The sequence below is a fragment of the Lynx canadensis genome, chromosome A3 (genome assembly GCF_007474595.2).
Source record: "Lynx canadensis isolate LIC74 chromosome A3, mLynCan4.pri.v2, whole genome shotgun sequence".
NCBI lineage: Eukaryota > Metazoa > Chordata > Mammalia > Carnivora > Felidae > Lynx > Lynx canadensis.
Window position 1 is genome coordinate 118,366,873 of NC_044305.1, and position 14,978 is coordinate 118,381,850.

At 41.3% G+C, this 14,978-nt stretch overlaps 1 pseudogene; it reads left to right on the forward strand.

The window, feature by feature from the left end:
• The first annotated feature begins 312 nt into the window (after positions 1-312).
• On the forward strand, positions 313-14,438 carry LOC115511288 (annotated as a pseudogene).
• The last annotated feature ends 540 nt before the right edge of the window (positions 14,439-14,978 follow it).

Consider the following 14,978-nt stretch of genomic DNA (forward strand, 5'->3'; position numbering starts at 1 on the left):
GTGGTGAATAGGGCTGCAAATTCCTTGTTTGTCTGAAATTCAGTTTTAACTGGGTGTGTTTATATTTTTTTTTCTGAGACTCCGGCAATGCTGCTAGGTGACACCTTCCTCATTCCTGAGTCTGTTGCCAGACCATACTTCACAAAATCAGCGTTTCATTAGCAAGAATAAGACAGTAGTGCCTAAGAGTAGCAACCAACCATCTGCCTCCTTGCTTTACAAGATTTCCTTTAACTTCTGTTCAAGAAAGTCCTGGCTCCTTTTGGCTCTCTGCCCCTCCCTGTTTGACAACAGCTGTGTCCCTGAGACATGATGGTGAAGGCCCAAGTAAATGACTTTGACTCTGTTGGGTGTCTGGTCACCAAGGCTGCTATTAACTCTGGCAAAGTAAATATTGTCTCTACCAATAACAGCTTCGTTGACCTCAACTACATGGTCTACTTGGTCCAGTATGATTCCACCCATGGAAAGTTCAATGGCACAGTCCAGACTGAGAATGAGAAACTTGTCATTGATGGAAAGCCTATCTCAGTCTCCCTGGAGTAAGATCTCACTAACATCCCACGGAGTGAGGTTGGTGCTGAATTTCTTGTGGAACCCACTGGTATCTTCACTACTCTGGAGAAGGCTGGGGCTCATTTGAAGGGTGGAGCCAAAAGGGTCATCATCTCTGCCTCTTCTGCTGATGCCCCCATATTTGTGATGGACTTGAACCAAGAGTAAGAGGCATGACAACTTTCTCAAGATAGTCAGCAACGCCTCTTGCACCACTAACTGCTTGAGCCCCTGGCCAAGATCGTCCATAACAACTTTGGCATCGCGGAGGGAATCATGACCACAGTACATGTCGCTACAGCCACCCAGAAAACCATAGATGGCCTTTCTGAGAAGCTATGTCATGATGGCTAAGAAGCCAGCCAGAACATCATCCCTCCTTCTACTGGTATTGCCAAGACTGTGAGCAAGATCATCCCTGGGCTGAATGGGAAATTCACTGGCATGACTTTCTGTATCCCCACCCACAATGTGTTGGTCATGGACTTGACCTACCATTTGAAGAAAGCTGCCAAATAGGATAACATCAAAAAGACGGTGAAGCAGGCATCAGAGGGCCCTCTCAAGTGCATCCTGGGCTACACTACGGACCAGTATCCTGCAGCTTTAACGGTGACACCCACTCTTCCACCTTTATTTAATGTGGTTTTCAAAAACTTTTAATGTGTATTTATTTTTGAGAGACAGAGACAGAGCATGAGTGGAGGAGGGGCAGAGAGAGAGGGAGACACAGAATCTGAAGCAGGCTCCAGGCTCTGAGCTGTCAGCACGGAGCCCGACGCCGGGCTCAAACTCACAGACGGCGAGATCAAGACCTGAGCCAAAGTGGGATGCTTAACTGACTGAACCACCCAGGCGTCCCTCCCACTCTTCCACTTTTGGTGCTGGGGCTGACATTGCCTTCAATGACCATTTTGTCAAGCTTATTTCCTTTGATGAAAATGAATCTGTCTCTAGCAATAGGGCGATGGACACATGGACTCCAAGGAATAAGAACCCTGGGAACACCAGCCCCAGGGAGAGGCATGTGAGCAAGAGAGAGGCCCTCAGCTGCTGGGGTGTCCTTGCCCTACAGGGGTCCCTCGACATACTGAAAAATCGCTTGTCCTCAACACAGTTTCCATTCCAAACCCCCTGAAGAAGGGGAGGCATTTAGGGAGCCCTACCTGTCACGTACCATCAATAAAGTACACTATACACCCTCACACGTAAAAAAGAAAGCCCTGGTTTACATGGCCCGGAGTTTCCACATAAACACAAAGGCACCCAATTCTGTCTGTATGTCTATCTCTCTTTCTGTGTATTGGTGGTGTGCTGGAGTGAGATACAAGATCACAGTTTTATAGTAATACAGAGGAAAATCTCAATTTTCAGGGTCAGCTGGCAAAGATGAACAGTGACAGAGTAAGATGCAATCACAACCTGCAATTGACATCTGGGGGATCCAAAGGTTTAAAAGCCACCACCCAGTGTGCTTCAGTTTTTCTGTGGGACATCTAAAGAAGGGGGAAACAACAGCCCAGCTGCTTCCTGAGACTCTGGCGTTTTTGTGGAACTTGATGTGATCTTGATGTGGAAGATTTGAGTATTACTGCCTTTTTCAAAGACTGCTTGAGACCGAAGATCACAGTGCCATAGAAACGAGAGAGAACAGGAATGTTTCCTTTGGGAGTCAGTGCTATTTCAACACAAGTTTTACGCATTTATGTGAGGGGATGATTATGATGTAAGTAATGAAAAGGCATTTCTGGGTCTTGATTTTAAGTGTGATTCCTGGGACTCTGCTGATAGATACACGCAGACCTACAACTCCTTTGCTGAGTCACCAGCTTACCGCTGCTAGGGGGCTGCCCCAGCTCCCACAGGCCCGTATAAAACTGTTGGTTTGCCAGACTCTCATGAACTCTGGCCCATAGCCTAGGCAGCTGTTGGAAATTCTGGCTGACAGACCGGAAACCGCGAGGCAACTCTTTTTAGGGTGTCCCCTCTGGGAGTCAAAAATCAAATGGCTTGCATGGACATCCTTACTGGGATCCTATCTGCTAAACATCTATATTTTCTCAGGTTGGCTAGTGATAAACTTTATATATATTCATGAGAAAATAGTATCCATTTCCTCAACTGTATTTATGTTGTAGACTTGATTAAAGAACAGCTGTGTCAGTTAACGTGACAGATTGACTGTGCATTTATCCGTTTCCCTTCCAAATCCCCACTGTAATAACAGTAAAGAAATAAAAAGACCATAAACCTATAGGGCTAAAGAGGGGGGAGGAGATGATAAGAGTTAAGAAATGTCAACACAGGGGCTCCTGGGTGGCTCAGTCGGTTTAGCATCTGACTCTTGATCTCAGCTCAGGTCATGATCTCAACGTTTCTGAGTTCAAGCTCCACAGCAGGCTCTCCACTGATGGCCTGGAGCCTGCTTGGGATTCTGTTTCTCCTCTCTGTCCCTCCCCTGCTTGTGCGTGCACCCTCTCTCTCTCTCAAAGTAAATAAATAAACTTTAAAAAATTATATAAAAAAAAAAGAAATGTCAACACAATTCTGGAAAACGAAAGCCGGCGGAGGAGTAATATAACTGATTTAGTAGAACGGAGAAGCTTAAGCCTAAGGGCGCTCATGGGAGGGAGGGCTGCGGCAGGTGGAGGTGGGGAGTGGAGGGCACACCAATAAAGAGAAAGCTAATTGGCCAGCAGGAACCGAAGGTACGGTGTCTGTCTGCAACCACTGATTGGGTCTTGTCCCTACACTTTTGCCTTTCCGGGATATTACGTAAATGGAATCATACCGTGTGTAAGGTTTTTTCAATTGTTTTTTAACACTTATTTATTTTTGAGAGATGGAGGGAGACAGAGCACGAGGGGCGGGGGGAGGGGCAGAGAGAGGGGGGTCACAGAATCCGAAGCAGGCTCCAGGCTCTGAGCTGTCAGCGTAGAGCCCGACGTGGGGTTCGAACCCACAGACTGTGAGATCATGACCTGAGCCAAAGTTGGATGCTTAACCGACTGAGCCACCAGGCGCCCCCTGTAAGTTTTTGAATCTGGCTTCTTTCATTGAGCATAATGCATTTGAGAGTTATTTGTGTTGTGGTATCAGTGCAATTTTCCTAATGACTAACTAGCGACCCATTTTATAGATGTGCTACAATTTTTTGGACTGTTTCCAGGTTTTGGTGACGACAAACAATGCTACTGTCAACATTTGTGAAGTGGTTTTCAGTTATTCTGTAAATACAGGCTTTTATTTCACTTGGGCAAATAACACGGGGTGAGATTTCTGGGTTCTGTGGTATGTGTGTGTTTAAGTTTGTAAAAAACCTTCGAACTGTTCTCCAGAGTGGCTGAACTATTCTACACCCTCCTGAGCAATATGTGACAGTTTTGGTTCCTCCACATTCTCAGCAGCCCTCTGTATTGTCATATGTGTTTTGTTTTATTTCTTTATTTTTTTAACTTTAGCCACTCTAACAGGTAGATGGTGGCATCTTAGTGTGTGTGTGTATGTGTGTGTTTAAGCATAAAATTCAATAGTTTTTAGTATATTCACAAAGTTGTGCAACCACCACCACTATCTTATTCTAGAACATTTCCATCAGTCCCTGCTTGGACTGAATTGACCCACAAGTTCATGTTGAAGTCCTCTTCCTCAAGTTGAAGGTATTTGGAGATTGGGATCTTTGGGAAGTAATTAGAGACAGATGAGGTTATGAGGGTGGGGCCCCCCTGATGGAATTCGTGCACTTATAAGAAGAGGTGGAGAGGATTCTCTCTCCATATGCACACACCAAGAGCCTCAGACTAAAACCTACTTTGCCAGCACCTTGATCTTAGACTTCCCAGCCTCTAGATGCATGAAAAAGAAATTTCTGTTGTTTAGGCCACCCGATCTACAGTATTTTGCTATGACAGCTGCAGTTGATTAAGATAACCCACAGCAGAAGCCCTGTCACTACTAATCCCCTCTACACCCATCCTCTGACAATAACTAATCGACTTTTTGTCTCTATGGATTTGCCTCTGCTGGACAATCATATAAATGGGATCATATCATGCAGCACGTGGCCTTTCGTGTCTGGCTTCATTCACCTAGCATAATGCTTTCAAGGCTTATGCATGTTGCAGTGTGCATCATAGTTCATTCCTTGTCACGGCCGCGTGGTATCCCCTTGGGTGGAAATACATTTTGTTCATCCATTAATCACTCACGTATTTAGGTTATTTCTACACACTGGCTAGTATGAATAATGCTGCTATGAATATTCAAGTGCAAGTAAGTCTTTGTGTGAACGTGTTTTCAGTTCTCTTGGGTGTATACCTAGGAGTAGGTTTGCAGGATCGTGTGGTGATTTATGTTTAAGTTTTTGAGGAACGGCCAAACTGTTTTCCACACCAACTGGGCCATTTCACGTTCCCATCAGTGGTGTATTGGAGTTCCAGTGTTTCCACATCCTCATCAGCACTTGTTGTTGTCTGTATTTTTTTATTATAGCCACTTTATTGGTTATGAAGTGGTATACTATTATGATTTTTTTAGTATTTATTATTTTGTGTGTGGGAGAGCATGAGTGGGGGAGGTACAGAGAGAGAGGGACAGAGGATCCAAAGCGGGCTCTGTGCTGACAGGCCGACAGCAGAACCTCGAACTCATGAACCTCAAGATCAAGACCTGAGCCGAAGTCGGATGCTTAACTGACTGAGCCCCTACCGTTATGATGCCCAGATGCCCCCACCATTATGATTTGGATTTGCAGTTTCCTAGCGACTAATGACTTTGAGCATTTTTTCATGTACTTATTTGCCATCCATGTAGCTTCTTTGGTGAATTATCAGTTCAAATCTTTGCCCTTTTTAAAAAAAATGTTAATTCCACTATAGTTAACACACGGTGTTATATTAGGTTCAGGTGTCCAATATAGTGATTCAACAATTCTATACATTACTCGTGCTCATCGTAAGTATACTCTTAATTCCCTTTATCTATTTCACCATTTCACCCATCTCCTCACCAACCTCCGCTCTGGTAACCATCAATTTGTTCTCCGTACTTAAAAATCTGTTTTTTGGTTTGTTTCCTTTTTCCTTTGTTCATTTGTTTTTCTTTCTTAAATTCCGTATGTGAGTGAAATCATATGGTATTTGTCTTTCTCTGACTGACTGATTTCACTTAGCATTACACTCTCTGGCTCCATCCATGTTGTTGCAAATGGCAAGATTGCATTATTTTTTTATGGCTGAGTAACATTTCATTGTATGTATATACCACATCTTAACTCATTCATCTGTGGATGGACACTTGGGCTGCTTCCATAATATAACTATCGTAAATAACGCTGCAATAAACATAGGGGTGCATAGATATTTTTTGAATTAGTGTTTTCATAATTCATTGGGTAAATACCCATTAGTGGAATTACCGGATCATATGGTAATTCTATTTTTAATTTTTTGAGGAATCTCCATACCGTTTTCCACAGGGGCTGCACCAGTTTGCATTCCTACCAACAGTGCACGAGGGTTCCTTTTTCTCCACATCCTCGTCAACACTTGTCTTCTGTGTTTTTGATTTTAGTCATTCTGACTGGTGTGAGGCGATATGTCACTGTGGTTTTGATTTGCATTTCCCTGATGATGAGTGATGGTGAGCATCTTTTCCTGTGTCTGTTGGCTATTTGTATGTCTTCTTTACAGAAATATCTGTTCATGTCTTCTGCCCGTTTTTAATTGGATTATTTGTGTGTGTGTGTGTGTGTGTGTGTGTGTGTGTTGAGTTGTATAAGTTCTTTATGTATTTTGGATACTATCCCTTTATTTATCCCTTTATTTCATTTGCAAATATCTTTTCCCACTCAGCAGGTTGTCTTTTAGTTCTGTTGATTGTTTCTTTTGCTGTGTAGAAGCTTTTTATTTTTATTTTTTTCAGAGAAAGAGAGCAGAGGATGGGGGCAGAGGGAAAGAGAGAGAATCTTAAACAGGTTCCACCAAGCCCAGTGCGAGGGCTCGATCCCATGACCCTGGGATCATGACCTGGGCCAAAATCAAGAGTTGGATGCTCAGCCAACTGAGCCACCCAGGCGCCCCAGAAGCTTTTTATTTTAATGTAGTCCCAATGGGTTGTGTTGTTTTTTTTTTTTTGCTTTTGTTTCCCTTGTATCAGGAGACATATCTAGAAAAATATTGCTATAGCCAATGTCAAAGAAATTGTTGTCAGTGCTGTCTTCTAAAATTTTATATTTCCAAATTTTTGCCCATTTAAAAAAATTGATTTCCTTGTAATTGCATTCTGAAAGTTCCTTATATATCTTGGATTCAAGTCCTTTGTCTAATTTGTGATTTTTAAATTTTTTCTTCCCATCTCTGAATTGTCTTTTCATTCTCTCCCTCTCTTTTTTTTTTTTTTTTTTTAAATTTTTTTTTTTCAACGTTTTTTATTTATTTTTGGGACAGAGAGAGACAGAGCATGAACGGGGGAGGGGCAGAGAGAGAGGGAGACACAGAATCGGAAACAGGCTCCAGGCTCTGAGCCATCAGCCCAGAGCCTGACGCGGGGCTCGAACTCACGGACCGCGAGATCGTGACCTGGCTGAAGTCGGACGCGTAACCGACTGCGCCACCCAGGCGCCCCTCTCCCTCTCTTTTTTTAATATTTATTTATTTTTGGGAGAGCACAAGCAGGGGAGGAGCAGAAGCAGAGAGAGGGAGACAGAGGATGTGAAGTGGCCTCTGCACTGACAGGGTGACAGCAGTGAGCCTGATGTGAGGCTTGAACTCACAAACTGTGAGATCATGACCTGAGCTGAACTTGGATGCTCAACCCACTGAGCCACCCAGGCGCCCCTGAATTGTCTTTTCATTCTCCTAAGAGTATTCTTCACAGGGGTTCCTGGGTGGCTCAGTCAATTGAGCGTCCAACTCTTGATTTCATGATCCCGCACTCAGGATTAGGCTCCACACTAAACATGGAACCTGTTTAAGATTCTTTCTCCCTCTCCCTCTCTCTCTCTCTCTCTCTCCCTCTACCCCCCACCCTCACTCATGCTCTCTCCCTGTCTCTGTCTCTCTCTCTCAAATACAAAAAGAAGAGAAAAAAAAACTTCCAGGAATTTGGAACCTTATATTAAAAAAAGAGTATTCTTCACAGAGTCAGTTTTAAGTCCTGAAATCCCTCCCATCTATCAAGTCTTTCTTCTCTAAGGCCTTTGGTGTCATTTCTTAGAACTCTTTGCCTAAGTCCAGGTTACCAAGATTCCCTACTGTGTTTCCTTCTAAAGTTTTGAAACTTTTAGATTTCATATTTAAATTCATGATCCATTTTGAGTTAAATTTGTATAAAATGTGAAGTTTGGGTGGTGGCTTATTTTGCTTTGTAAATGGCTGTCCAGTTATTCCACCACCATTTGTACAAAAGACAATCATTTCTCCATTGAATTGCCTTTGCGCTTTTGTCAAAAATCAATTGTGTGGGTCTATTTTTGGACTCTGTGTCCTGTTCCATTGACCTGTGTGCCTATCCTGTAACCTAATACCACACTGGTTCTGGTTTTGATATTAAGGTAATTGCACTTGGACTGAAAGCTTGTTTCCCTCAAAACTCATATGTTGAAATACTAACCACCAGTGTGGTGGTATTAGGAGGTAGGGCCTTTGGGAGGTAATTAGGTCATAAGGTGAAGCCTTCTTCAATGATATTAAGGCCGTTAGATCACAAAGAGCTCTCTTGCACCCCTGCTACCATATGAGGACAGGATGAGAAGACAGCAGTCTATAACCCAGAAGAGGGCCTTCACCAGAATTTTAACCATGCTAACACCCCAGTCTTGGACTTACAGACTCAATAACTGTGAGAAGTAAATTTCTGTTGTTTTTAAGCCACCCAGTTTATGCTATTTCATTTTAGCAGCCTGACCTGAGACAAAAATATTGGTTTCATAAATGGCTTGGGATGTGCTTCCTTCTCTTCTATTTTCTGGAAGAGATTATGTCAAATTTGTATTATTTCTTACTTAAATATTTGCTAGTTAAACCATCTGAGCCTGGAGTTTTCTTTGTTGGAAGGCTTTCCCCAATGAATTCAATTTCTTTGATAAATGTGGGACTATTTAGCTCATTTATTTCTTCTTGAACAGGTTTTGGTAATTTGTATCTTTTAACAAATCAGTCCATTTCATCTAAGTCATCAAATTTATAGGCATAGAGGGTTTTGATTTTTTTGTTTTTTGTTTTGTAGTATTCTCTGATACACTTAATGTCTGTAGGGTCTGTAGAGTCTGTAGTGATATCTCTCTTTTTATTCCTATATGGATGATTTGTGTATTCTTTTTTCAGTCTGGCTACAGGTTTATCAATTTTATTATTCTTCCCCCAAAACTAGCTTTTAATTTTATTGATTTTCTCTGTTGTGTTTTTGTTTTCAATTGTATTGATTTCTGCTCTTTATTTTCTCTTGCATGCTTTCAGTTGAATTTGTTCTTTTTTTTTTGTTTACTTATTTTTGAGAGAGACAGAGACAGCACGAGTGGGGGAGGGGCAGAGAGAGAGAAAGAGAGAGAAAGGAGAGAGAGAGAATCCCAAGCAGACTCTGCACCGCCAGTGCAGAACCTGATGCAGGGCTCGAACCCACAAAGCCATGAGATCATGACCTGAACCAAAACCAAGAGTCAGATGTTTAACTGACTGAGCCACCCAGGCACTCTGAATTTGCTCTTATTTTTAATTTTTTAAAATATTTCTTAAGGTGGAAGCTTAGATGATTTTAGATCATTTTTTCTAATAAAAGTTTTTCATGCCATAAATTTCCTTCTAAGCACTGCTTTGTCTTCATTTCACAAGTTTTTTTTTAAAAAAACCTTCTAATGTTTTTATTTATTTTTGAGAGAAAGAGAGAGTGCACAAGTGGGGAAGTGGCAGAGAGAGAGGTGAGATAGAGGATCTGAAGCAGGCTTCACATTGACAGCAAAGAGCCCAATGTGACACTTGAACCCATGAACCACAAGATCATGACCTCAGCCAAAGTTGGATGCTCAACCAACTGAGCCACCCAGCTGCCCCTGCATTTCACAAGTTTTAATATAGCACAAGTTTTAATTTAGCTCAAATATTTTCTCTAATTTCACTGAAGAGTTCTCCCTTGACACATGGGTTATTTAGAAGTTATCTAATTATTAGGGAATTGTCCAGATATTTTTCTGTTATTGTTTTTAACCTAATTCTATTGAGTTCATAAAATGTACTTTGTGTGATTTTAATTTTTAATAATTTGTAAAGATTTATTTTATGGCCTAGAATATGGTCTACCTTATTGGTTGTGAATGTTTCATGTGAACTTGAAAGACTTCCTACTGTTGTTGTGTGGATTGTTCTATTTCACACAATTCCATTAGGGGCACCTGGGTGGCTCAGTTGGTTAAGCACCGGACTTTGGCTCAGGTCATGAACCCATGGTTTGTGGGTTCGAGCCCTGCATCAGGCTCTGTGCTGACAGCTCAGAACCTACAGCCTGCCTCAGATTCTGTCTCTCTCTCTCTCTCTCTCTCTCTCTGCCCCTCCCCCACTTGTACTCTATCTCTTTCAAAAATAAATAAACATTAAAAAACATTTTTTTTTAAATGTCAGTTCCATCAAGTTGGTTGATAGTGTTGTTCAGAGCTTTTTTGTGCTTACTGATTTTCTGTATACTTGTTCCATCAGTTACACAGAGAGAGGTGTGGAAGTCTCCAACTATAAATCTCCTTTGGTTCCATCAGTTTTTCATTCATGTGTTTTAAAACTTTGTTATTAGGTGAATACACATTTAGGATTACTATTTCTTCCTTGTCAATTGGCTCTTTTATCATTATAAAATGTATCCCTTTGGGCACGTGGGTGGCTCAGTTGGTTAAGCGTCTGACTCTTGATTTCAGCTCAGGTCATGATCCCAGGGTCTTGGGATTATGGGATCAAGCTCCATGCTGAGCATGGAGCCTGCTTAAGATTCTCAGTCTCTCTCCCTCTGCCTCTCTCTTCCACTCATTCAGTCTCTCTCTCTCTCTCTCTCTCTCTCAAAAAAGTCCCTCTTTATGTCGGTAATTGTATTGTTCTGAAGTCTATTTTGTCTGATACTAACAAAGCCACTCTAGCTTTCTTTTTTTCTATTTCTTTAAACTTTTTTTATCGTGGTAAAACACACAGCCTAAAATTTACCATCTTCACCATTTAAAATTTTTTTTCTTAATGTTTTTACTTATTTTTAAAGGAGACAGAGACAGAACATGAATGGGGGAAGAGCAGAGAGAGAGGGAGACACAGAATTTGAAGCAGGCTCCAGGCTCTGAGCTGTCAACACAGAGCCCAATGCGGGGCTGGAACTCACGAACTGTGAGATCATGATCTGAGCTGAAGTTGGATGCTTAACCAGCTGAGCCCCCCAGGCGTCCCATACCATCTTAACCATTTTTAAGTGTGCAGTTGAGTGATACTAAATACATTCATATTGTTGTGCCGCCATCACTACCATCCATCTCCAGAATTCTCTTCACCTTGTAAAACTGAAACTCTATACCCATTAATCAATAACTCCCGATTCTCCTGCTCCATCCAGCCCCTGGCAACCACCATTCTATTTTCTGTCTCTATGATTTTGACTACTCTAAGCACCTCATGTAAGTGGAATCATACAGTATTTGTCTTTTTGTGTCCAGCTTATTTCATTAAGCTTAATGTCTTCAAGTTTCATCCATATTGTAGCATATTGCAGAATTTCCTTTTTTAAAAGGCTGAATAACGTTCCATTGCATGTATATACCATATTTTGCTTATCAACTCATTTGTCAGTGGACACTCAGGTTACTTCCATGTTTTATCTTTATAAAAATTTTTGTTGGGGCGCCTGGGTGGCGCAGTCGGTTAAGCGTCCGACCTCAGCCAGGTCACGATCTCGCGGTCCGGGAGTTCGAGCCCCGCGTCAGGCTCTGGGCTGATGGCTCAGAGCCTGGAGCCTGTTTCTGATTCTGTGTCTCCCTCTCTCTCTGCCCCTCCCCCGTTCATGCTCTGTCTCTCTCTGTCCCCAAAAAAATAAATAAACATTGAAAAAAAAAATTTTTTTGTTCAATAAAAACTAAAAAAAAAAAAAAAAATAGGCCCACCTATTTCTCCCATCCCCTACTCCCTGCCTCTTGCAATCACTAATCTGTTCACTGTATCTATGAGTTTGATTTTTTTGTTTGTTTGTTTATTTAGATTCCACATATTAGGGAAATCATATGATACTTGTCTTTTTAAATTAATTGATTGTGTGGTTTCTCTTGACAGGTCAGAACATATTTGAATGATGGAAAGGATTCCAAATTCTGATATCGTAAATGTTCAGTGAAGGTATTTCACTTGACTGTGCATTTCCTGTCTGCCTCAGGTTATTCATAACCACCATATTGACACATTTCATATGAATAAGCTCATTGTTATTCTGTGTTGCCAGGAGGATTCCCATTAACTGAATGTTTGGGAAATGTTTTGTAACATCCTGTTCAAAGACTGCCAAGAAGCCATTGCACCACATTTTTTTTTCTGGCACTTTAGATACCCTTTAACCACCCTTTTGATATAAAAAAAAGTTCTCTGCCAATTAGTCTTCTCGGAAATAAGCCAGGATACAGACACACACACAAAATATTTTTGCAATTGTACACATAGGAGTCATTGCCATAGGGTACATTTCAAAACTTCTGGATACTTTAAAAAACAACAACAGTATTCTGTTTTTATCACATATAATGATTTGCCTTTTAGGAAACTCTTTGGACCATAGTTCTTTTGGTTTTTTTTTTAAAAGGTATACACTTACTCTCACCTTATCCCTCATCCACTCCGGTTCCCACTGCAACAAGTAACCACTTTTCAGTGTGTGTGTGTGTGTGTGTGTGTGTGTCCTTATGCAAATAAAAATGGAAATCATATATGCTCTAGGAGCTGGTTTGTCTTTTTCCTTTTATCCATTTAAAAATCTATCTCAGAGATCTTTTCATATTAATTTCACAGCAGCATATGGGATCTGTTTTCCCATAGGGTATATTGTCAAACTTTTGAATTTTTATCAGTATGATAGTTGACAATGATATTTGGTGTGATTTTCATCTTTATTTCCCTTTATTATTAATGAGTTTGCCTATATCTTTGTAACTTTTTGTTGTTGTTGTTGTTAAGTAAGCTCCATGGCCAGTGTGGGGCTTAAACTCATGACCTTGAGATTAAGAGTCACATGCTCTGCTGACTGAGCCAGCCAGGTGCCCCTATGTCTTTGTATCATAAAATGTATTTATATCACTTTCCTGAGATCTGTCTGTTCATATTCTTTCTCCAATTTTCTGTTGGGTTGTTGGTCTCTTTACTGATTTGGCAGATAAAGAGAATTCTCTCTGAATATTTAGGATATAATCACTATGTCCATGACCTGAACTGTAAATACTGTTATGAGACAATAGAAAATATATATATTGGCCTCTGCCCCCAGTTTCTGGCACAGACCTCCTAAAACCCTCGTAATTTTCTAAATGTTAGGAGCACTAGGAATATCTCTTGTTCTAATACTTGTCTTGACCCCATCTCTGACACAGGGCTCTTAAAACCCTTGTAAATTTCTAAAGGATAAGAGAAAGAAGAATATCTTTTGTTCTAATGAGGTGATCCTGGGTGGGCATCTAGATGGGGGCTGGTCTCCAGAAAGACCATACTGTGAGGAGAAGCTTGGAATTTTCAGTCCCACCACGCCCCCCCATCCTCCAGAGAGGGGAAAAGGGGGTAGAAATAGATTTAATAATTGATCATGCCTACGTGAAGAAGCCTCCATAAAATCCTGGTGGTATGGGTTCAGGAAACTTCCAGGCTGGCAAACATATCCACACCAGGAGGGTGATGTACCCCAAATCCACTGGGACAGACACTCCTGCTCTTGGGACCCTCTCAGACCTTGCCCTGTGTGTCTCCTCATCTGTTTGTTCATCTGTATCCTTTATCATATACTTTAATAAACTTGGAAACAGTGTTCTGCTGTGCTAGCGAGTTAATTAAACCAAGGAGGGATAGATAGCCAGTAGATCAGAAGCACAGGTGATAGATAACCTGAGCTTGAGATTCGTGAGGAGCAGTCTTGTAGGACTGAGCCCTTACCTGTGAGATTTGACTCTATCTTCAGGTAGATAATGCTAGAATTGGGTTAAATTGTAGGACACCTAGCTGGTGTTGGGAGAATTGCTTGTTGTTGTAGGGAAAAACCCTCAAACATTTGTGACCAGAAGTGTCAGAAGTGAAGTATTCTCTGTAAGGGAGACACACAAGAGAAAAACACATAGCAGAAAAGAACTGGGTTTTCCCCTACATTGGAAGGGAAAAACTGAGTTTTTTCCATTACAACTGTTGCCCATTCTGTCACTTGCCTTTTGACTTTTCTTATAGTGATTTTTGCCTTGCTAATTTTCTCATGCTATTGTAGGGTCCCCTCCCTAAGGAGAGAAAAAAAAAAAAAGAAAAAAAAAAAAAACTTCAAGGTTAACCTGGCTGTGTCCCTACGTGACAACATCCCTCATGACCTTGTAAACTGAGACTACCGAATGACTACATGTTTGTGTATGTTACTATATAGGGGACACAAAACAATAAAAAATGTATAAAAAAACTATGCCACAGGACGTTCGGGGCTCAGTTCTTTGGGTATGAACCCAACTGAATGGTGCTGGCAGGAATAAAGTTGCTTCCTGGAAAGAAAATCTTCAGGGTCATGACTCTGTGAGAGAATCCTGCTACATTACTTGGGGCCTTGTCCAGGATTCAGAGATGTTACGTTTCCACCTCCTTTGCCACCAGGGATACGAGCATCAGAGCGCTGAGAAAAGGGACCTCACCTGGTGCCAGTGAACCACTTGATCCACAGGAGACTAGCTCTCCCAGTGCACCGGGGCAAGGACCCCCTGTGTGCCAGTGGAACCCGGGAGGCCCAGGAACCAGCTCAGGGAGTGCCACCCATCAGACTGTCTGTCTCAGAGTTTTCATGGGTAATTGTTAAGATAGCTTTCAAAGTCTTTGGTAACCCAAAACGTTAACGTTTTGCTTGCATGATAAATTGAGAGTAAATTCCTTGGATATCTAATGAGATAAGAGGCTAAAGCAGTAATTACTAGATGTAGGTCTGTGCTTTTGACTTGTTGCAAAAAAACTAAGAATATTTGGGTGTGTGGGAAAACATGCTTTGTGCTTAATGGATTCATAAGTTTGCCATCTAAAAAAAAAAATTCTGATGTAACGTAGAGTTCACAATTGGTTACTACTTAGTTTTCACTGGAGACTAACTTTTCTAAGAGTTAAAATTCTACTAAATGTAGTTAAAACTGATAAAGATAAGAAAAGCAAGTGTGTGTGTAGAAAAGTAAGAGATATAAAAAAATATATAAGAAATGA